This window comes from Nilaparvata lugens, chromosome 1 (assembly GCF_014356525.2).
Source record: "Nilaparvata lugens isolate BPH chromosome 1, ASM1435652v1, whole genome shotgun sequence".
Taxonomy (NCBI): domain Eukaryota; kingdom Metazoa; phylum Arthropoda; class Insecta; order Hemiptera; family Delphacidae; genus Nilaparvata; species Nilaparvata lugens.
The window spans coordinates 16,047,478-16,072,184 of NC_052504.1; the positions used below are offsets into that span (position 1 = coordinate 16,047,478).

The 24,707-nt window shown below is 34.0% G+C and overlaps 1 protein-coding gene across 3 annotated transcripts in view; it reads right to left on the reverse strand.

Moving 5' to 3' along the window:
* The window catches only part of LOC111056709 (SH2 domain-containing protein 4A), a 53,969-nt gene that overhangs the window by 26,447 nt on the left and 2,815 nt on the right, over positions 1-24,707 (reverse strand). Inside the window, exon 2 of one of the 3 annotated variants that reach the window (XM_039431988.1) lies at positions 11,303-11,381. The exons of 1 other annotated variant lie outside the window; for it this stretch is intronic. The gene's annotated coding sequence lies outside the window, so the exon portion shown is untranslated. Of the gene's footprint in view, positions 1-6,394; positions 6,736-11,302; positions 11,382-24,707 lie in introns of those variants that run through there. One more of the 3 variants, XM_022344100.2, reaches the window with a different exon arrangement.

Here is a 24,707-nt window from a genome sequence, read left to right on the forward strand (position 1 = left end):
ACAGAATGTATAAAAAAACTGGGAAACAGAACATAGTTTATACCAATGTACATAGAATTCAGTATTCTAGGTACCTTGGTTTATACAGTACATAGATATAAGAATTACAGAGAAATGGAGAATTAAAATTACAAAATAGTTCGGAATTTTACAGGTATGCTAGAATGTGAGAAGTACTATAGAATCCAACTGAACTATTTTTGAATTTAGAAATATGAACTATTCTGTAATTTTAATTCTCCATTTCTCTATAATTCTTATAGCTATGTACTGTATAAACCAAGGTACCTAGAATACTGAATTCTATGTACATTGGTATAAACTATAAGAGTAAAAAGTCAATGAAAAAAGTTAATAATTTTTATGAAATTGTATTTGAAAATACATAATCAGTTTCAGACGTAATGTTATTATCTTTAAAATAAGTTGAATTAATTTCTCATTTCATTTCCAGTAGATCTTTTGTTAAGTGTTTTTTTGTTTAAGTGTATGAGTGTGGATCGAACTCAACTTTTCATGGATCGAACTAGTCATCAAATGCAACAAGACTGGACTTGAGTTCGTTAACCTGTGAAATAGTTGAATTTTTATTCAAGAGAATAAAATAAGTTTCAATTGAATATAGATTTTATACAATTTGACAAAGCAGTTAATATTTAATTATATAAATCAATGATGTTAGGGGGAATGTTTTCACTTTTCACATCCCTCCCTGGAACTGAGTTATAAGTTGATTTTTTACCACATAAGGTCATAGCAAAGGAAGTGGCCTTGAAATGCTGTTCAAAAAGTTGTTTGGAATGCAGTTGTCATCTTTTTTCCAAGAGCAGACAGGTTCAAACTCCGTAAATATATGCTAATGGGTATCTCACGTTCTCTACCCATCTCTATTCTTCATCTACCTGTACACAAGATACAAAATGACTGACTCCTGACAAATTCCTGTCTTCATCTTTACTCTGACAGATAAGAGGAGTATTTTCAACTATGGTCTAGCTGTTGCAGTCGATATCACAATAGTAATAATATAATTTGGGCTCTGATCATCTTATTATTAATATTGGGAGTGACAGAATACAATAATTGAGCATTCAAATTAATTCCCTTCTACAGAGTCTATGCAATGCAACACGTCAACTTTTGATTGTATTCTCAAGGAGAGATTCCAGATGAGGAGTCATTTATGATTCATATTCTTATAGTAGCCTACAGTAATTCCAGTTGGTGTTGGTGGATTCAGTGAATAACTCACCCTATATTGTAGCGAAACGTCTCATATTATAGCACGACACATGTTAGGTCAACCTCTATCCATAGCCCGAGTATCAACCCAATCTAGGAGATTTGCATTTTTCATTAATTCCTGACCATTTTTGCAAAAATCCATCATGGAATTTTGCAAAAATGGTCAGGAATTAAAATCGCTCAGACTCTCAGGAATGATAATACAGTACTTAATATAGTACTTCCTTTTATTGATGACAATAATATGTCATAACATTGGCGAAATCACCTCTATTCTTGAGTTATAAGCATTTGTGATATTTCTGATCTGAGAGTAGAGGTAAGATTTTATGTTTCAGTGAATAACTCACCCTATATTGTAGCGAAACGTCTCATATTATAGCACGACACTTGTTAGGTCAACCTCTATCCATAGCTCGAATATCAACCCAATCTAGGAGATTTGCATTTTTCATGAAATTTATGATTTTTTTGCAAAAATGGTCAGGAATTAAAATCGCTCAAACTCTCAGGAATGATAGTACTTGACGAGACGAAGAATAATATGTCATCACATTGGCGAAATTCACTCCTATTCTTGAGTTATAAGCATTTGAGGTTGAGTGATTTTTCTGATCTGAGAGTGGAGGAACGATTTTATGTTTCAGATGTGGTTACGTCAATCATATTAATTAAAGAACTACAACTGACATTATGGTAGCTATCTATGATTTCACGGCTATGATCACAAACAAAGATTCAATCACTCATGGCACATTTTTATCACCAGTAGAGTATAATCAAGAAGAATGACAATCCTAGTTATGTAGTTATTGAGTTCCAATTTCTCATACTTCTTCCATCATAAATGTGTGCAGTAAACTCACAGTCAGCAATGTGAAGTTCCAAGAAACATTATATGGAATATTGTAACTCAGTTGTGAAAGAGGCTAATGAGAAGATATTTGAAAAGTGCTAAACATAGGTTTATGTATTTTTCTATGATGCACATGAAGTTTGATAAGTTTGTTCCGCCTGTAGCGGAAGGCTCAAGAGAGAGAACATCCTGAGACCAATATTTGACCGAGCGAAGTGAGGTCTAAGATTCAAGTCGACGGTTTGGCATTTCTCTTAATGTTCAAATAATGTTTAAATGTTTATATGTTTATAAGTTTATATGTTGCGCATTTACGGCGAAACGCGGTAATAGATTTTCATGAAATTTGACAGGTATGTTCCTTTTTAAATTGCGCGTCGACGTATATACAAGGTTTTTGGAAATTTTGCATTTCAAGGATAATATAAAAGGAAAAAGGAGCCTCCTTCATACGCCAATATAAAAATCAGACTATAGAATTATTCATCATAAATAAGCTGACAAGTGATTACACAGATGTGTGGAGAAGCCAGTCTATTACTGTATTTGTATAAGGTCTATAGTTTCAATCAAAAACCTTGAAGAGGTAGGCATCTTTAAGCTGGGTTTACACCAAAGTTATTAACAATATGTTAATAACTTAATCTAGATTCTATTAGATTGAGAGCAAGTTGACAAACACACATGTTCATCATGTGTATGATAAGTTATGTTCAATAACTGAGAAACTATAATCTATAAGGATTGAGTTAATAACATTTTGTTAATAAATTTGGTCTAATCGCAGCTTTAAGGTCTTTGGTTTCAATCTTTTGTTTTGCAGTCATGGTATTATTATGCGTGTCCATCAGTATCAATAATCTCACATTCGAAAAAAATAATTTAATAGGTGATTAAAAATAATCAAATAACTGAATAATGCTGAAGAAATTATAATATTTTTGATTGAAAAAAAATAATTTTCATTAGATGGAAAGATTATTACGGAACTGGATGAATATTATATAAATTCTGGAATAGAAATATATTCTATTCATTGTTCAAATTAACATAAATATTAATAAATTATGGAATACAAATTCAAACGTGAACTGATTTTGTTAACATTTAAAACAGTTGACATCAGGTACTTGTGGATGAGAATACTGCGTGAGGTCTACTGTTTACAGACCTACTAGTGGTAACTATCTATGATTTCACGGCTACAAAGATTCAATCACTCATGGTACGTTTTCATCACCAATAAAAGAGAAGAGTATAATCAAGAAGAATGTCAATCCTAGTTATTAACTACAATATCTCATACTTCTTTCATCATAAATTTGTGCAGTAAACTCACAGTCAGTAATGTGTTCCAAGAAACATTATATGGAATAATGTAACTCAAATGAGAAAAAGGCTAATGAAAAGATAATTTGAAAAATAATAATACTTTAGCCTGTAGCGGAAGGCTTAAAAGAGGAAGAACATCCTGAGACCAATATTTAGAAAGGATTTTCCCACGGGTATCAAAATAACATAAGGAGGAATATCTTCAATTGGTTCTAGGAGTATTGATTACACAGGAAAGACAAATAATGAACGTCAGAGACTTTTGACAAAATCGGCCAGAGAATCTCTAGTCATCGCAATGGGCAGTAATACAAGATAAATAATATCGTATGATGTAATATTGCTTTGGAATAAGCGTTAAAATATGATCTACACAATTTCCTAAGATAATTTCTGACGTAATGAAATTTTGTAGAATTGAAAATAGGCCAATAACCAACCTCAGTTAATTAAAAATCTATATTCAAAATTTCAAGTTAATCAGTCCAGTAGTTCAGACGTGATGATGCGTCAAACATAATTATCGTATCCCGTACGTGTATAAGCCAGTTTTTTCCTTTATTATAGTATAGATATAAAATATTAGTGTTGGATTTATACGATGTATAACTTACTAATATCGGGGACCGAGCTTCGCTCTGGAGTACAAAAGCATAAAATAGAAAATTTATTACGAAAGAAGAAATTATAATAACATTCATATAGAAATGTTCTATCTAATCACAGTAGATTGAGATTAATTCCCAGAGGAATGCAAAAATTTCCCTCACAAAGGCCAAGTTGCACAAAAGCCGGTAAATTTTAATCCTGATCAATTTCACGTAAACCAAAATCAGAGAAGACCATTTCAAAGAGATGAATCTACTGGAATTAATCAGGATTGAAAATAACCTGGCTTTTTTGCAACCGGCAATAAGTACATGATTGAATGATTACAAAAGTTCAACAGCTGAATCATAATTTTGACACAGTCCCACACACATAAACTCGCTCACTCACTTCTATCATCAACATACTACGAAATAATATTATTATCAGCTGCTTTTCCAAGGATGAATATAATTATCCTTTTAATGTCATTCAGCGAGTTTTTCCAGGGATGAGACCTAGTACAATCGAATCTTTAATCGAAGTCAGGTATTATAAACCTACTATGTTCTGAATTTCGTGAGAATCGTTAGAGCCGTTTTCGAGATCCGGTGAAATACAAGTATACAAACATCTAAACATCTGAACATATAAACAGAAATTGCTCGTTTAATAGTATAGGATGTATTACATGATTGTGAAAATGGCAAGCCCTTGCTACTAGGTATCACATTACATATAATAAACATATATAGGAATATTACAATAAGAATAAACTGGAGAAAAGCCTACTGATATGCGAGTATACTACTGTTCATCACTGTTCAGCTTATATATTGAATGTATAATGAAACAAAGTATGATAATACGTTTTGATTGTTATCTGACTTCAAACCTAACATTATTCGAACGAAAACTCGTTTGTCAAGAGTATGGGCTACACAAACTGTATAAATAAGAACTCCACAGCCGATTTGCTTATTGATTTGCATCCTCTGACTCAATTTTAGGCATTTAAATGCTGTTTTAAAATGCAGACATGATGGCACAGATTCCATGAGTATGCTAACACCAACTCAGTTGAAGAGAACTAATCTCACGACCCGGCCAACAAGAAAGAACAACAACGTGACCAATTATTATTTAATCTAGCCGGGAATCGAACCTGTGCAAGTGCAACAGACTGCTGCTAACTTACAGATTGAACTGAGAGGCCGTTTATTACGCAACGAAAGCGAGATGCCATCGAAAGCGAGTGCAAAATAAATAGGCCACAATGCTGCATTCAGTCCATGTTATTCGTCACGTTTAGTTGTTGGGCGATTTCGGGCAGAAAATTCGATGCTCGATAAATCACTGAGTGATTAATTTTAGGGAATCAATCCAAGTCGGCCGCGACAAATTTCCATTTCGATAGATGGGCTTCCGGTTTCACTTTCTGTTTCGAAATTCGAGTGATCGCATTATTTTATTGTTGTTGTTGATTTGAATTGATTGCCATGATTTGGATTACACTAGAACAGCATAGCGTAGATTTGGAATTTCAGCTACATTACATTCAGGAAGTGTAAATACTGTAGGAGTGATGAGACATTGAGGGGATTGAGGCTAGGATTTCTTGAATAACCTGTTGGATAAAGATTTTTGAAATTCTAAAACTCATATTGAATTAAGATATTTGATATAAAATTACAGTAAGTTCGCTAAAACTACTGATTTTTAAGAGACATTAAAGATGACTTCAGTCTTCTATAACATTCAGGAGGAAAAAGAAGTAAAAAATTATCATCATTCACATAACAATAATGACAAGATAAGAATGTGGATAAATAGAAATAAATATCTTAGTTGAAACATGTTGTGATAAAATAATTCTATAAAGGGTACTGAGATTAGGATACTGATAAAGAGACAATAAGAATGTGGACTTTGCATTGTTAGGTACCATACTTCGATAATGTGAGAGAACTTGAAGTATTGAGATCACTTATGAGAAATATTGATATAGGCTGAGAAGAAGAGAGATATTAGTGTAATTGTTTCCCTTTCCGATACCTTCTAGAGAAAACTCAAGAAGCAATATTTTATGGGATATATCAATGAAGAAAACTGATGAAGTATATCCAAAACCTGAACCCATCAACTTATGCAATAGCTATATACAAGGGTAAACACAAAACACATTGGGCCATGTGGTTTCTATTGTTAGCGTGTCTGTAAATAGCGTTAATAATATTGTCAAGTTTCTAGGAAATAATTATTTTTGTTTCAAACTATTTTGAAAAAGATTGATTACCACTGTTGTCTGGCTAGGTATTCAAAATGTATTCTCAATAGTCGAACATTTTGATAAACCTGAAAAGCAGAACTTACCCTGATTCCTTTTCAGAGAACCCTGACTCTAGATTATGCTCAGATTTTTTCTGATGGTCAGCCAACAATAGGAGCCTTCCAAGTTCCAATATGCATAAGATTAATGCGCTGATAATGAACAATACACTGATAAAAATGAAAGAGTCGAACAAGTAGGCCTACACATTTTATGAACGAGATCTCCTTTAAACAACCAAGCTCCCTTTAGCTTGAACTGCGAATAACAACTGACAACATAGGCTCAAGTTTAAATTCTTTTGAAATGATGGCCTTGCCATTGAATCAACGAACTACTACGTATCACACATATATTTGATTGAGTCAATTATGGGAAGGGACGAGGGAGTCATAAATGAAAATGGAATGAATCAGTCCACTTGAAAGTAATTGAGTTTTGGTCTCCCAAGGCGTCAAGAGTGAAGCGCGAGATAAGTGAATGAGATGAGTCACACTTTGAAAATAATATGGAGTTGGAATCACGTTGTGTTATATAGCATTTGGAAAAAGGAAACTTGGAATGTGAAAAACAGCTTTCGAAATTGTGTAACATACTTGAAGTTGAAACGAACTTACCGCAAGAGGATATTTTTACACAAAAATGTGCTGAATTTTATATCTTCAAATCATGTTGATCACAAAGTCAAGTAGACGACTCCACATTTATTGATTCCATGAATGTCATAATACGATTGATTTTCATTAATTTTTTTAAGCCAAGTATTTCATTAATAATTGTTTCAATAATACAACACGAAAAATGAAGCAAATGGGAACACAGTATGACTTTTTGAATAGGGAGTAAAATGATTGTAAAATAGCTTGAAAGCAGATAGATAACATGAGTCTTGGGGCCGGTTTTCGAGCTCAGGATTTAGCTAAGTTCTAGACTTTAAACAGCTGGAGAAAATTGGCTTTCCGAAACGGGGCGTAGTCGTAGTCCACGTTTTAATTAAATTTCGAAAAACTAGAAAATTTAACACAAAATAAAATGAAGAGAAAATAGTGTAAAGTTTAAAGCTGTTTTGAATTATTTAGGAATGTTTCATTTCGTCAAGGAAAAACGTTTCCAATTTATAGAAATGAGAAAATAAGTGAGAAAAATATTATCATAAGCCAATTTTCTGACTCCAGCTGTCTAAAGTCTAAAACTTAGCTAAACCCCGAGCTCGGAAACCGGCCCTAGAGATTAGTGTTCAGCACTAGGATGACTAGATTCTAGATGACATAGGGACTCTTTCAAATAATTTTCCCAGGGTTCACGGCTCAGCATTCTTTGAACATGAAGAGAATCTTTATCTACATCTTCATCTTTTACTGATTTTTATCTACAGAATGTTGTGAATAACAATGATTTTGATACTATCAGATTCAGAAAAGTAGTTCGATAACTTCTTCCCAAAATATGTATATAGCAAATGGGCAACTAAACAGATTCTCTTCTTCGCTAACAACACAGCTAACTGCTGAAAAATATGGTTATCCTATAAAATAGTACCTATATACTATAAATACTATAGAATGATCTTTGAGTCGTAACAGACAACAATGAGAATTGCCAAGAAAAAGTATGGATTGAGAGACAACACAAATCTTCGAGGACAAAGTTAAGCACAAGGACACTTAAAGCAACCTGATGTGTATCCTTAATGAGATGACAAGATAAACAATAGACAATTGAATGCTGCAAGATGGAGGATTAGCATTTGGGCGTGTTCCCAAAGTACGATTAAGCTTTGATTTTGTGAAGAAAAAAATAAGAAGGAAAAAAGAACCACGAGAAAAATAAAATTGTCGATTCGCTGGATGACAAGGATGAACTTGAAGCCTGACTGTCACTATCTCTACTCTTTACAGGTGGTGTTGCATTCAAGTTACAGGTTGGTGATTGGCAAGTAACATGGTCTAGTAACTACAGCAGTTACCTAGCGTAACTGACAACTATATTCAAGCGAGTACTGTAGGCTTTATCTAGTTCAATTATTACTAGATCGGGCCTTTCAGATACTTTCCAGTTATCATTGCAGAAATGGGGCAACCGAATATACAAAGAAAATTACCAATATACAATAGTAAGGTCATTTGTAGCCTACAATATACAGTATGACGAAAGTTTCATTTACTGATAATAAATCATTCTTGTGAATAATTATAAAAATACCATTATCAATGTAACTAAAAAAACATCACAAATTGAAATAATGAGATGCAAATAATCAAGAAATGATAAATGAAAATTGAATTGATTTAGTTTTGAAAGCCTATTACACGATTTCATCTAATATTTCATTGTTGACTTCAAACAATTCAAATTATCTAGGAGGTCCATCAGATTCATTTGAATCTTTTGCAATATTCTACATCTCTTGTGAGATATGTGACGAGATTTATGGCATTTCAACTAAAGATAATGCACATTGTATCAGAAACAATTCTCTCCTACAGAAATAATCTGACTTCCACTTGAAATATATGAGGAAAATGAAGTTTTCCCTATGTAAAATTTTATCATAAAGAATGTTTACGGCTTCAAATATTATTCGATGGAATTTATCATAATACAAATACAAATTAACGAACATAATCAACACGACTATTCTGATTCTAAACTCTTTAAACCAATAATCATTGAAGTTTTCTACATTATCAGCAACTCTTTCATACAATACACCGAAAATCACGACAACTATTAAAGATTCTAAATTCTTTAAACCAATATCTATTGAAGTTTTTTGCATTATCCGAAACTCTTCCATACTATATCAAAAATCACATTTCGTCATACTTCATTAGTTATCATTGTCAGTTGAATATTATTCTTTTGTAATGCCTAAAATCAGGAACAATGCTCCATTATGCAGTGCCTAGTTCCAGCCTTTGAGTCTTGCATTCAAGGATATATGCACGTATGCCTATGAATGTATTTCAGCGTGTATGACCTTGTTTGCACCAACAATTCTTTATAATATTAGTAGACGGTTAACACCTAGCAGTGTAACATGTTACGCCCAGTCCCGGTCCGGCACTTATTGCATTACCTAGGTTGCGTTGCTTCAGCTAATTCACTGTTACCATACTACTAAGCCAACAATAGCTCAATAATGTAAGCTGAATCACAATAGGCACCTACATCACATCTACATGCAATCCTTTCATTTTTCCAAGAGATTTCCAATCATATCCTAATAATGATTTGATTATAGAAAGGCAGAGACCTGACTGATATAACAAGAAAGGAAATAAAATTTATTTTGATATGATTTTTACAATAGATTCTAAATAATGATTCATGATAATAATAATAATTCAATGATTCATTGGATACATAAATTAAGAAAATTTAATAATGATTTATGGTTTAGTACTTTAACCATTACTGAACTGATAAATTTCCTGTTTTAATGCATCTTGTTGAACCAATAATTTAGATTACTCAATAATTATTATTCTCCACATTATTCCACATCTTGAAAGATTTATTTCGAAAAATAGATAAGTTTCACTGTAAACTGAATGCAATTTGAATATTTTAATTCACTGAGTCATATCGAGTCATATGAAAACTATACTCAGTACTGTCTTTGTAAAAATTTAGGTTCCTAGGGGATTCTGCTTGCTGTACTCTGAAGGGTGGCGGGGAAACTCCGGGTGTACGTGTACTCTTCAAATTTAGCATCAAAATGTCTATTTCAAGCTTATTGGGAGCGAGGAAAAAAATTCAGGGAGAAATTAGGAAATATTAAGTTGTTTTGACCTAAGAGGTACCGGTACCTCGTACCGGTAAATACGGCGTACCGGCGCGTACCGTCACAAAAACAGTATCAGTACTGCCTATTCTGTACTAGGCCTATATTTTCTCTTGCAATACTGTCTGTTTCTACAGTAAAACGTTTGGCAACTTATGCAGAGTAGCTTCATTTCGGGAAAATAAATAATGGGGAAGGTGAATATTTGCAATTTGTGAAGATGAAATAGGAACCTCATAAAACATTAGATTGAAATAGTAGGTAGTCCACTTATAATGTTGTGATTGAGTATACTGATTGTCACATTAACGTTTAATGTCAAGGCCGTAATGACTCAACTCTACAAAGAGAGTATTTGAATAAGAAGTTTATATACATGGTACAAGAAAAGAAAATACTACTGCATGAATATGCTTATCAATCAATAATATATAGTTTGAAATTAACTGATATTACAGTAAACCAAAGTTTAGTATTATAACAAACCAGCTAAGAAACTAATAAAAGCTTTGACAGTAGGAGAGAAATGCTATAATAAGTAAGACCTTGAGGATAATGGAACATTGGTTTGAAAGGTCAATTACAAATACCAAAGGAGGCCTATGGACTGAGCCAACAACGATAAAGAAAGGTAAGTACCGGGTACCGTTCTGTAGTCTATTGTAACTGGAGAACGGTATGTCTAGTACTGCATTCAGTTCTCAGTACATGCATTAAACTTCAGTAGGCTATTCATATAGGATACAGTATTGTACATTTTAGTATACTGGTAAAATATTACTACTGTGTAAGTTTTTGTTCAAGTTCAACTATGTTTTTGATGGTTACTGACGACAATGTTAACCATGATCAAACAAAATTGTTAATGCAGAGGGTATACAATACTTATCTTATAGAAGAATACCTCACTACCACACTAACTCACAAGCTGCTATTTTATCAAGTACTACTAAACAGCAATGTAGGTAAAACCAATAGTTGGGCTACCTATTCCAATCACCAACCCCAATAGCACATCACATGACTATCTTTTCCACCACATCATCCCTGTATTAAATTATATGTATAATGAAGAAATTAACGCATATCTTACAATTGGGATGTAATTAAATGAAATTATCTAGGCGAGGCCTACTAGAGTTAAGAATATAGGCAATTGGTTCACCTTATTATGGATTTTCCAAAAGGTTGTCGTTATGTCGCTAATTCTGCAATTTTATGATAAGTTCATTAACTCAACTCACCTAGAACAAAAAGAAAAGAAAACAATCAATTCAGGTGAATTCAATTATAAATTCGTGTGAATAGTGGATTGTCAACATTTACAATCAAATAAGTTAGATAAAATGTAAAAATTTAGATAATAATGTAAACTTAGAAGATGATGGCTTACAAGACATAAAAAAAAATTATAGAGACTAGATTGCTGCCACATTATACTCGTATACACTAATCAAATATTGATTATATCCGTTAAAAATTATTGGAGAACGAATTTATATCAAGTTAAACAAGTTTTTTCCAGCCTGAAGCCAGGTTGCAGAAAAGCCATAGAATTTTTATCGTGATTAATTTCACGAGAAGGCTTTTTCGAAAAGAAGGCTTCATTGATTGATTCTCGTGAAGTTAACCACGATTAAAATTTAACCGGCTTTTGTGCGACCGGCACTAACACTTTGTAAATGTTCTTGAAATATCTGGCGGGAAAACATAATGTAATCGAATAAAAGAGATGTACAAGGAAACAATTATTACAGTACATTATATCATTCAGGGAAAACTATTGTTGAGGGATACAAATGAGAAAAAATGCGTGTTTGTCAAACTAAAAAAAGGAAAATTATTCATTCTACAAGGCAGAGTACACCGTCCGAACAATTTCCGCATCTCTAGCTGTGGAACTGCCGTGCATAGTGCTGCAGCCGGAAATGAGATGGAAATTATGACAAAAAGCAATTTAACACTATTAAAAAAGTGCGGGTTCAATAACGCCGTGCTTCCGAATTGGATTCATGAGTCAGTCAACACAATAGGGAGATTTCATCGAGCGCTAGTACACAATTATTTGAACGCTTCTAGAGAAAACTCTGAATTTACAAACAATTTGACCATTTTTCTGACACTGAGAAGGTGGAAAATCAATACAAAGCAATTTCATGAAAACCTCATGGATTTCATGGATGATTATCGTTTCCTTATACACTTCCAACACTATCATCATTGAGCTATCGTACATAATAATTCATAATCCAAGGCCCTATGACAAGTAGTAGGCCTAAGTCCACATTATTTATAATGCAGATGCATGTAATATAATATGTGAACACTGATTCTAATTTATTTTTTTGTAATTCTTGAGTATGGTATGGAATTTTTCGAAATTCTACACATTGATTCGAGATTCACGTGCATCCATATTATGTATGGTGGTTCTATAGCATTTTCTCAATTATTTGAAATTTAATTTGTTAGAATTTACTGCTCAAAATACTTCAAAATGCTTCACTTTCTTATCATTAAAATGTTTCATCAGAATTGATAACACGGTTTGATTACACCTGACAACTATATTGAGTAGGCTTAAGAATGATTAATACCGGTAGTAAGTCATATATATATTAAGGCAAAAACGAAGATGTGTAACACTCATCTTAGCTGATGAGAAAACTAATTAGTACGAAGATGTAAACTTTTGCTATGATGCAACAAAAATTTGAGAAGTTTCCATAAAACTCAGAATTTCACATCTATTCATCTATGCCGTGAAAACGAAACAGAAATGGAAACCAGTAAATGTAATGTAGATTACAGAGTTACAGTTTCATTGCTGCTCTGATCTGAGGCGTAACGAAGCGATTAGAAGATAGTGAGATAATTGATGTTCGTATCTTATTAGTCTGAATGGAAGGCTCTAAAAAGTCGGGTAATATTGCTGCTATCAGTCTGCAGATCTTTTCCGGGACTTTTGTTTCATAATTTGAACTTGAACAATAGAGTAAATAGAATGTGAACGAGGACACCAAATCAAAACACCAATTATTATGATGACTATGGGCATACTCATACAATTAAATAGCCAGTGACTTCAATGGAAGTAGTTCAGAAATCTCAACACATTTTCTCAGTTAACAAAGATGGATGAACAATTTTGAACATGGAATCGATCAAGAATGACTTCTCATAGCCATTGAAAACGTTCATTGAATTTTCTCTGTACTTATCTCATTACGAGTGTACGGTAATGATTCCGAAAGTTAGAATTTCACTTAAGTTCCTTGTTGCCTTTTTCATAATATGTTCAGTCTACTTTTTCTTTCAAAGTCACATATCTTATAAGATGAGAGACATCATCATTATGCCGGGTATGCATGGATATTGAACTCATTTTATAGGTTTTAACAGTGACGATAGAAGAGTGAGGCAGAGTACAGAGTTTTTTAATTGGTTGTATAAAGCTACACGGATCTAGTTTGAAATATATTTCAAACACATTTGAAGCTGGAGAAAATAATTAAGTTCTACCGCGGTATTTTATACCGCCTGCTATGCGAGAATTTGAAGTGGTATATATGGGGAAACCGACCATGATAAAATGCATATGGAAAAAAGTCAGAAATAAATATTAAATTGTGTGATACTGTATATTTAAAAAAAGATCAATTTTGGATAAAATGAACGGAAGTGTAGACGCAGAAGCAAGAGGAAAATGAGTTGAGGATGGATGTGAAATGTGGAGGGAGAAGGATATGGGGAGGATGTGATAAAAGAAGGTATGATATACTTTTAAAGATATTTACAGGGAAAGAGGTAAAGTACACTATAATTCAATACTAACAGGGAAAAACAATCGTTATCACGAAAGAATGGGGTAGTGATTATAAATATTTTCGAAATAAAACAGTTGATTAAGTCCAACTTAATTTGGAACTCATTAGGTTATTTCGTTGCCATTTAATTGGAAGATTACAACTTGAGCTCTGTAAATCTCATATCTCCTACAAAACATCAGTACTGGTGTTATAAAAACGGCAACTTTCCCTCTCGACGAAATAGCTTCCGAAGGCAGAAGGTTCTATTAGTATGCAGGGAGTGTAAACTTTTACAGTGGAATACCGGATGCACGGTTCTCACTTTTATTATTGTTCGATGCCAAATACAATAAGCTATCCAGTAAACCAAACTGTGTTTGGTAGTTCTCGAGTCAATCAGTAAACTTGTTTTATAATCAAGGTAGGCCTATAATTCTACTTGGGGCAATATCTTGGTTTGCGAATCATAGAACACGGTACACGATTCATCAACCGAGGTCTTTAGGATCGCTCGCCACCAACAAAATAAGGATATCCCAGTTAGTCGTTGGAAATTGTTCATTATAGAATCGAGAGCAAATAAAAATATTCATTTTTTATTCATTTATACAATAAGTACATTATCAAAATGATAGGGAGAGGAAAAATAAGGTAACCTTGTGCTATTCCTCTCCCAAATTTAGATAACACATTAGCATTTCCAATTAATACAATTTTAGGTAAATATCATACAAATCTACTATGTACAAATACACACTATTCCCAAATAACACAAGTTGAAACGTCTTGAAAAGTCTATCTCACTTGTACGTCATACTCTTGAAAAGTCTATCTCACTTGTACGCCATTCTCTTGAAAAGTCTATCCCACTTGTATGCCACGGTAAACTGAATTCACTGTACAAATTTCTTGAGAAATCTTTCTTTCATATTAACCAGAATGGTTCAAATAAACTAGAACGCAAACAATAAAACATAATGTGACACATGCGACACAGTCTGCGCCATACGTTGTCGAACATACGGCTGCAATATTTCAAGCGGCTCTCTTTTATTTGTCGAGCGAAAGTGAAGTGACATGCTTTAGCTGGTGTGAGCAGGGGAGTTGCGTTGCCATGCAATTGCAGCGCGGAGAACTTTCGCCTGTTGGCTCCTGGGGGACGGCACGCTGGCACGCATGCGTGCACGGGACGACAGACAGGCCGAAGCGAGTTCCGTCTACGCCTGTCACTTAGTCCGTGATCTATGGCATTCACATTGAATAACTCCACAGCATGCTTACTTTCAAAGGTTGTTGTCAGGAACAGAGCATTACAGTTAATGTGTAATTGTGTAAGGTCAGCTCACAATAGGCGGTAGGATCTTGTTCGAAATAGCTGGGCCGACAATTATTGTCTCTATGTGTAGGAGTGTAGCTGAGGTGGTGGAAGTCTTGTAGATTAAAATCAGAAGAAATCGTATTTGATTATTATCAGATAATATATGAAGTGGATCTACTACAAAAAGTACATCTTTCTGATTTCCTGATTTAAAAAATCAGGTGTAGAATTCAAATTTCAAATCTTAATTAAAAACTAATTCGAATTAAGGATGTGGACGCCTCCTTTATGTTTGTCTTCCTCTCTTGAATTAACTCTCTGAAGTAGGTACTGTGATGTGGAAATATAATTACTGCTCAAACATTTATTTGATTCAACCAGGGTATACAAAACTTCGAAAGTCGAATCTTTCATGGCATTATTTGCTCAAATATTCGACAAACGAAGGATAAATCCAAACTTGTATGGAATTATGGAATTCCAGGCATCAAGGAAATCATGTTACCATTTCCCTATTTCATAGCAATAGTCTATAAATTATTTCTCAGCTACGACTTGGCTGTTCTCTACTAATTATTATCTATGGATATCATTAATCAGTTGCCTGAAGGATATCTTTCAATGGCCAATCACTTATTTGGGTTATGAGAATGGAACAGGAGTGGGATGATAATCTCATTTACTTCTCTCAAGAAAGCAATGAAGCTAGAGGTATTTGGCTCAATAATAATGTATCGAACTCTTTTATTTTTATTGAAGGCCTCTTCAGTATAGAACCTAGCACAATGTAGGCAGTAACGATAGCATTATATTGCCGCCTATTACACATAATAGGATAGAGTAGGATTTCGGCTCACCTGCTACCGGCAAAATACTGTATTGATCTCAGAGAGAACTTCCTCGATTGGATAGCGAGTGGGCACATTGTGAGATTGCTGCTTTGCCTTTCTTGCTGTCTAATAGTGGTCCAGTCGTATGACTCACCACACACCACATACATGTAGGTACCGAAAGTTACTCAAAAACAACAAGCGCCTTGGAAAATATATCACTCTCTGAACACTTGAACCATACGCAACTTGAAATCAATCTTTCAAGAATGTACAAAAACAAGCAGGCTACTATCTATTTGTGATGAATTTGTGTGATGAAGCTAGAGCTGTGAAAGGACTGACTGTCTGACCAATAAAACAAACACAATAAAGCAAACACAAACAATTATTCAAGTTGCTTAATTATACAAAGCCTCCATTGTATATATAAGTTTAAGTTGAACTCATTAGCATACTAATAAATTGAGAAACACAGCATGTATTAATAAATAGCGTGCAACACAGCAACGCGCGGCAGGTTGCCTATCATCCAATTGGCATCATCATCTTCATTGAGAAGTGTGATTATATGAATATTAATTCGTTTATTTTGGTGAAAAGTTGCTCATTTATCTAAACAAATCAAGAACTGCATGCAGTACATTACGAGTAGCGAAGAAACACTCGAGGCCTAATGTATCACAATTCATGAAGCATCATGCACTGTATTGATCAACTATCCTTTATATTCCATTCTGAAATTTTATTGCACAATCTAAACCATATACGGTAGTGTAAAAAATATAAAATTATAGTCCATGTAAATCTCCGGTATAGTATAACGTTCCCTCACAAGACTAATAGAGACTTATAGAGAGAAGTTAGTTGTAAAGAGGATACTTTACGTTATTGAAATTATTGGCAAAGAAACAAAACATTATACAATCACTGCTGCAAAAATAAATTTATTCAGAATAAATATGCTAAATCAAAGACAATATGAATAGCTAGCAATCATTCTGTATGTGGTCTGAAGGAGAATTCTTTATATCGTGGTTGTGGCTGCATGGTATAGACATGATAGCAGGTATGCTAACTTGTAACTGGATTATCCAGTGCAATTTTCAATATCTCTGTTTACTCAATGAACAATTGACTTCTCGCTTCTCGGTAAATGTTATTGTAGCTAAGTATTGATCTCACTGAACATTTCTCAGTAAATATTATTGTAGCTAAATACTGCAATTACTTCATCAGTCAGATGGCTAAGTTATGAAAAAGGTAAAAACAACGTTTGCGCCGAGCTCGTGTCGGATTTAATGACGTAGTTAGCGCGGCAGGCAACATAGAGACCTTGCCCGAGGGTATGCATCAAAAGTTGTAGCGGTGGTATATAATATTATCTGAAAATAGAAGTAGCTGCACGTTGCTGTAAGCGGATTTGGCATTGTCAGAGACCTTCCTTTGTCTATCACGGACATGCCACTGTATGCTGTAACAACAACCTTCCGTGTATTGGAAACTCCACCTGACAGACTCGGCAGTCAATGGCCATCAAATCCACCAAACATGATAAGTGGTCTGCTTCTCGCGATTCTGGCGCCATATTAACTTATAGGCAGTGTTTTTGATGAGTTGGATGCCTAGTTTTGGGTTTCGACAACAGAATAAGGCAAAACCTGTAGAGGTTTCTATACCGAGAAAATATTATTTCAAATAGGAAATGACCTTTAATAATAATATTGCCTCAAATTGTGAGGTATGTCTGTGTTGGAGAGAATCATGTACAAAACCTAAATGTCTGAAAAATCTGTTCATATGTTTGATCAATATCAAAGAATATCTTGACCAAGAAGAAAAAATCGTAGGCTACCAAAAATTAGGAACACAATATCGTTTTAGAAACTTATTATTTTTAGTGAGTAGGCATCAGAGACCAAGACGTTCAGTTGACAACGATTATTCAATACCTTTGTTATGGTTTGAAGTAACGGTACGCTCCAGATCCAACAAATTGTGTTGTCCCATTTATTTTTCTCTTTAAGAGCAGCTCAACAATATCTACAACATCTCTTTATTTTCATGTACCGCTGCTGCAATAGAAGGCTTCTATTCAATAGGAGAAAACATCCATTATAATTTTACTGCACAGAGCCACTAAAATAGATAACATTCACTATACAGGGGTTTGTTATCATTGGTGTGCACCATACAATATTTTCTAATACTACAACTATTAATTTGTAATGATAGAATTGTATTATCTATGTTACAGAACTGGAATACTTTTTGATAATACTGTATGATTGTTTGGCATATAACTTTCTTTGTTCTATATACAAATGATTTGATAAAGGCAACATAAGAAAAACACAATGATATTTTTCCTCAAGTCAGGAGCAGTAGCATTCTGCAGTTAGAGATCACGTTTATCTAACTTGGTTATTTCATGCACTCGTGATTGATTGCAATCATTGTATTCTAAAAATGGATTTGTAGATCTTAATTAATCATTTGATTTCCTCGTTTGAGGGCTGAATAATGATAATTTTGTCAACGCATTTCAGTATTCTTCAGAGTTAATGTGTTAAGTAAGTGATGAACGATTTCCCAAATACATTTTATATAATCCAAGTTCATGAAGTTCAGGCGACAAATTGTAGCATTCAACTTTCTTCAAATTATTAATTTTCTGACTGTTTCTTTTACAATCATGCTGTAAAATCTGACAAAGCATTTATTGGAACGGTTCCACTTCGTTACTTGTTCTGTTACTACGTAGACGTCATTTTGTCCGTCTGCACTGTCCGGTGACGTCACAGTCACGGTTACACGTCACTGTCATACTCAAGATTGTTTTCTAATAGTCTATTATTCGTCGTTTCAATTTTTAATATTTGTATTATTCAATTTTTTTTTGGAATTTATTTCGTCTTTTAGGCATCTTACTTTCAAGATATTTGCTATTTTTTCATCAAACGTTTGCGAACGTTTTGCTTACGTATCGAGCATTTCCGGCTTGTCCTTTGTCAGTCGAGCCTTAGCTTGTTTCCTTGTCTTTGATCACGTCTAGTCGGTGAGTGCACATTCGCTCCTGGTCTAACCTTTTTCATCCAAATTCATCTGGTTTACTGAACGTTTTTAAATGTGAATTATTCCTTCAAATTAATTCTTTAAATCTATTCATCAACTGTGATTCAATTATTCATCAATTTCTTCGTGTATTTATGTTGATAAACTTTGTCAAAGTTCCATAGTATTGTGTTAGCGTCTATCACCATTCTTCTATCAACATGTTTTCGACATTTGAAATTCAAACTTTCAATTTCATCTTCTCTACCGTTTGGAAATCGTTCTGAAAATTCCACAACTTGAAATTCGGATTATTTGTTTGGAATTCTACATGTTCCTGCTCACATTCCCATTGTTGGAATTGCCTACTGTGTTGGACGCTTCCATTCTCGTCATCACGTGGCCATCATATCATCGCTTGCTGATGTCCTGTTCCTTGGGGTACCGTGGATTCCTTGCCTGTCTGCCTGGCTGCATCTCTTCCTCAAAATTTAATTCAGGTTACATAAATCGTTTTATTCAATTTTCATTTTTCTCATGTATTGCATAACTGTTCATGAAATTACTAACTGTCGATACTGGACCACGTTGTTCTCTATTTCTAATTCAAACATTCTAATGTGCATTCATATTATTTTTGTAGCTATCATTCAGCTTTTACGGCAATTAAAAACATTTAATTGTCCATACTTATTCGGCATTCAAGCCTATGTTCATGAATTCAATATGTTGCAGTGTATGTCTCATTGAGAGCACTGTCCTACGTTATTTCAAGATTTTAATATGTATTACATTCAATTTTGATAGCTACCCTTGGCTTGCAAGCGTATTCTCATATCTGAGTTGTTCTATTGATGTCTAACTTGACATTCAATTCATTGAAGGCCCATGTCGCCTGTATTAATGTATTCAACATTGACAATTATTTCATTGTATTTGATAGCTACCCTTGGCTTGCAAGCGTATTCTCATATCTGTTCTATTGATGTCTAACTTGACATTCAAATCATTGAAGGCCCATGTCGCCTGTATTAATGTATTCAACATTGACAATTATTTCATTGTATTTGATAGCTACCCTTGGCTTGCAAGCGTATTCTCATATCTGAGTTGTTCTATTGATGTCTAACTTGACATTCAAATCATTGAAGGCCCATGTCGCCTGTATTAATGTATTCAACATTGACAATTATTTCATTGTATTTGATAGCTACCCTTGGCTTGCAAGCGTATTCTCATATCTGAGTTGTTCTATTGATGTTTAACTTGACATTCAATTCATTGAAGGCCTATGTCGCCTATATTAATGTACTCAATATTAACAATTATTTCATTGTATTTGACAGCTACCCTTAGCTCACAAGCGTTATTTTAAGGACACTGACGCATATTTCAATGTGTATGACATTGATTTTGGAACTTGCTTATGTTAATGTCAGCCAAGACATTCTCATTCTTGAATTTATTTGTACTAGTGTCAATCAAAACATTTAACCATTTCAATATATAGAGCATTATCTGCATCTCATTGTCATTTGTTATTATTCTTTTTAAAATCATTAAGATTGAATTTTTCAGCAGTAACTTTATTATTGTATCATTTAAAATTTTCTATTCTCAATTCAGGTATCATTGACAGTACCTTATCAATTGTTGTCAGTCTTCAATGGTCATTAGTGTCATTGACCTAAATTCATTTAGATTTTGTAATCGCTTATTTTCTAACGGTTTTATTACATGTTGTAATAAAATTCATCTAAAGATTTTATTCGATTTAATCTACTTACATTTGTTTTTGTATGTGGCTATCTGCCTATTATTTTATTAATATTAAATCTCATCTTGTTGACTCATTTTGCCTTTTTTTGGCGTACTCACCACACTTCAAGCTATCAGTTTTTTATGCACAGAATTCAGAGATTTATTTGTAGGTATTAATACCAATTATCATTCACAGTCCACTGCCCTGACTTTGGATTCTGTCACATGCTTCTCGTCAATCATATCCTTAAAGATGAATCGTTGACAAATTCCAATGCTGAGATCAATTTTACACTCTCTCTTTTCCAAAAAATCGCAGGTTTCATATTTTTTGCTTCATTTACACAAGTTATGAATAGTTTACAAAAGATTCTGCGTTCTGTAGTATTACGACTTATTATGGTGATGCTATATAATATCATGACAACTCCACACAAATAGCTATTTTTTGCTTCTTTTTTGATAGTTTCTCATAGTGGTAAATGGACAACTTTTTTACACACAGAACATTTACGTAAATCATGAATAAGCCTAATTCTTGTTGGATCAAGAATGTTATATAATTATTCACTTCTTCCTAAAAGCGTTATGGTTCCACGGAGTCGACGGTTTTCATTAACGGCTGAATATAATGTTTGAAAATAAAATTGACCAAATTGGTGGAAAGAACTAATTTTTGTTGACAAGGAACAGACAATTAAAGAGTGAAGCCTCAGGAAGAGCAAAGCCCAATGACTGTTTCAAGGACATTATTTTCGGACCGTCCATAACAAATCATTTTTCAAAATCGGCGCAAGACGCATGAAAGGCCACTCAAATAGTTCGCAGCAATCTCTGCGACGGCAGATTAGTTCTAAACTTTTCAGAGTTCGAGAGATTCACAGATTGATAGCCTGCGCCCTTTAATCCGAGGTTTGTCTTGAAGGCCAAACAGTCGAGAGTGGAATGCTGTACAAGAGATGAACTAAATAACTAAAGATTTCGTTTCTCTATGGCTGTACGTAATTCGCTCCACAGAGTAGAACATCACATCAGAACCGGAGCCTAATTTCTAGACGGTCAAAAGAATTATTACAGTAGCAGGTCATTAGAGTTTACAGTCGTCAATAATAGATGAGACCTCTGCTCCAGATGCTACCCGGGAAAAGTCAAGGATAACGTAATCTTCAGCTTCACCTGGAGGAAGCATGGAACATGACTACACAGGTTTAAGCTCCATTTCTTTCACTATAGATACTGTTTGATACAAATTGAAAGCATGAAAACAGCTAACCAAGGGTCAAAGAAATCGACGTTTCACATCTTAAATTCCTACATGAAAAGCTCAGTTGATAATCAACTGAAATCCACATGACACCTGAAAATGATTAAGGATGCCGTTTAACCAAAGAGAAAAGATGACATAAGATAATATATTGATAAGACAATATCTTGTGATATCTTTTCTCCATGGTTCAACAGTCCAAATACTCTATTAAGGCCCATATGCAACATCTCAGTCTAAACTGAGATAAATTAGCTGATCGTTTAAACCCAGAACGTAACACATTATAGTATTAACAATGGACCATAATCAACCAGTAATCATGGTTCAGCGATTATTATGGCCCAAAGATTGATTCATTTATTTATTGAACCTTGTGTTCTAGCTTGATTTTGTGGTATAGTCCAAGATGAATTAAATTTGTACTGGAATAAGGTATGATACCAATGAATTAGTACTAATACTAGAGTTAAGTACTTTATGATCCTTAGGAAAAGATAAATATTAAAGCTGGGTTTACACCAAAGTTATTAACAAAATTTCAATAATATAATTCTCATAGATTTTATTAGATTGAAAGGGAACTTGACAAACACATAAATGTTCATCATGTGTATGATAAGTTATATTCAATCTAATAGAATCTATAAGGGTCAAGTTATTAACATTTTGTTAATAACTTTGGTGTAAACACAGCTCAACAGGAGAAATCGTATCCCTCCAGAGCCCTCACAATAATATTTAGTAGTGGGTTCTTCAGTGGTATTTGTATTATAGATTTCCTTCACAAGCTTAGGTAATAAATCACATCATGCGATATGATTTTTTTCTCAGTATAGTTTTAAATTATTTCAAAAACATTGCTGGGTGATATAAATCAGTCTCACAGCAAGAAAGTTGTACGTAACTCGGAGAATTGATTACTACTATACGCTGAAAGATACATCTGTTGAATGTTTGACTCATGTGATCTCCAACTAGAGAACTGAACAAAGACGAATGCAACAATCCGACCAGAATGAAATGAAGAACAGATGGTGTCGAATATTGTGAGAGCATCCCACGCTGTTTTTGGTGGCAGCCCTTCCTACCCAGATCGCATACCAGACGAGAAAAATGTCGACCCCAAATGACCTCCTGTGTCAGTACACCACCACCACCACCAACGCCGCAAGCTCACAAAACAAAAAGAACAAACGCATGTTATCAGATGAGGGGAGACACACAGAGGAGAGAGGAGAGGACTGCTTGTCGTGTGACGAAACCCACTGAGCGATCGGCCCTGAATGACTGGCCACCACTTCCCGGAATCGTGCATTAATTATCGTAGACCCATCAACACTACTCTCTCAGCAGCGAGCAGCCTACTGTAGTTGCAACGCACCACAGTTATTGAATGGAGAACAAACATTACTCATTCCAAATTTACATTAACTAGACCATGGCCCGGTTGCACAAAAGTCTGTTAGATTTCAATGATGATTAAGGCATTGAGGGGTGTCCTTTCAAAGAAGACTTCTATGATTGGCTCTCTTGACATTTAAACACAAATTTCGATAGAACAAACATCACTCATTTCAAATTTACATGAACTAAAGTATAGCCCGGTTGCACAAAAGTCTGTTAGATTTCAATAATGAATAAGGAATTGAGAGATGTCCTTTGGAAAAATCCTTCTATGATTGGTTCTCTTGGCATTTAATCACAAGTGTTGAAAGAACTAACATCACCCATTTCAAATTTACATATGAACTAAAGTATGGCCCGGTTGCACAAAAGTATGTTAGATTTTAATGATGAATAAGGCATTGAGAGATATCCTTTGGAAGAAGCCTTCTTTGATTGGTTCTCTTGGCATTTAATCACAAGTGTTGAAAGAGAAACATCACTCGTTCCAAATTTACATGAACCAAAGTTTGGACCGGTTGCTCAATAGTCTGTTATATTTTGATAATGATTAAGGCTTTGGATGTTTCATTTCAAAGAAAGCTTTTCTGGTTGGTTTTCTTGGTTTTCCACCATTAAAATTGAACGCACCATGGTTGTGGTTGTTTGATAGAAAAAATTTCAGGAGTGTTTCGAGAACCGTCTTTGGAATAACTCCATTCCATCTTCAAATAAGAAAATATTTCTTAATATAGTCTCCTCCAATTCCTACTACAGTATAGATAAGAAATATAAACGCCTATAATTCAAAAGTCTTTCTTTTATATCACTTTCAAGTGGTTTCAATTATAATAATAGAAACAATTTTTCGACCAAAACATTTAAATATACTTGTGCTCAGCATGGATAAGAGATTATAGAATGTGACATAGGTAATCTCTATAGTATAGATCAAAGAGTATGTTTTCTATACTCTCTGGCCTGGATGAGTCAGATCAGCAAAAACATTACATAAGAGGGATGAATAAATATTTATTGATATATTTTTCGAAGCTCTTCTCATTTCTCTGTCTGCTCAATTCAAAATTGTGATTTGCACTGTGGTATAAATTTGAAAATGGACCATTTTGGGCATTAGCCTTTTGTGC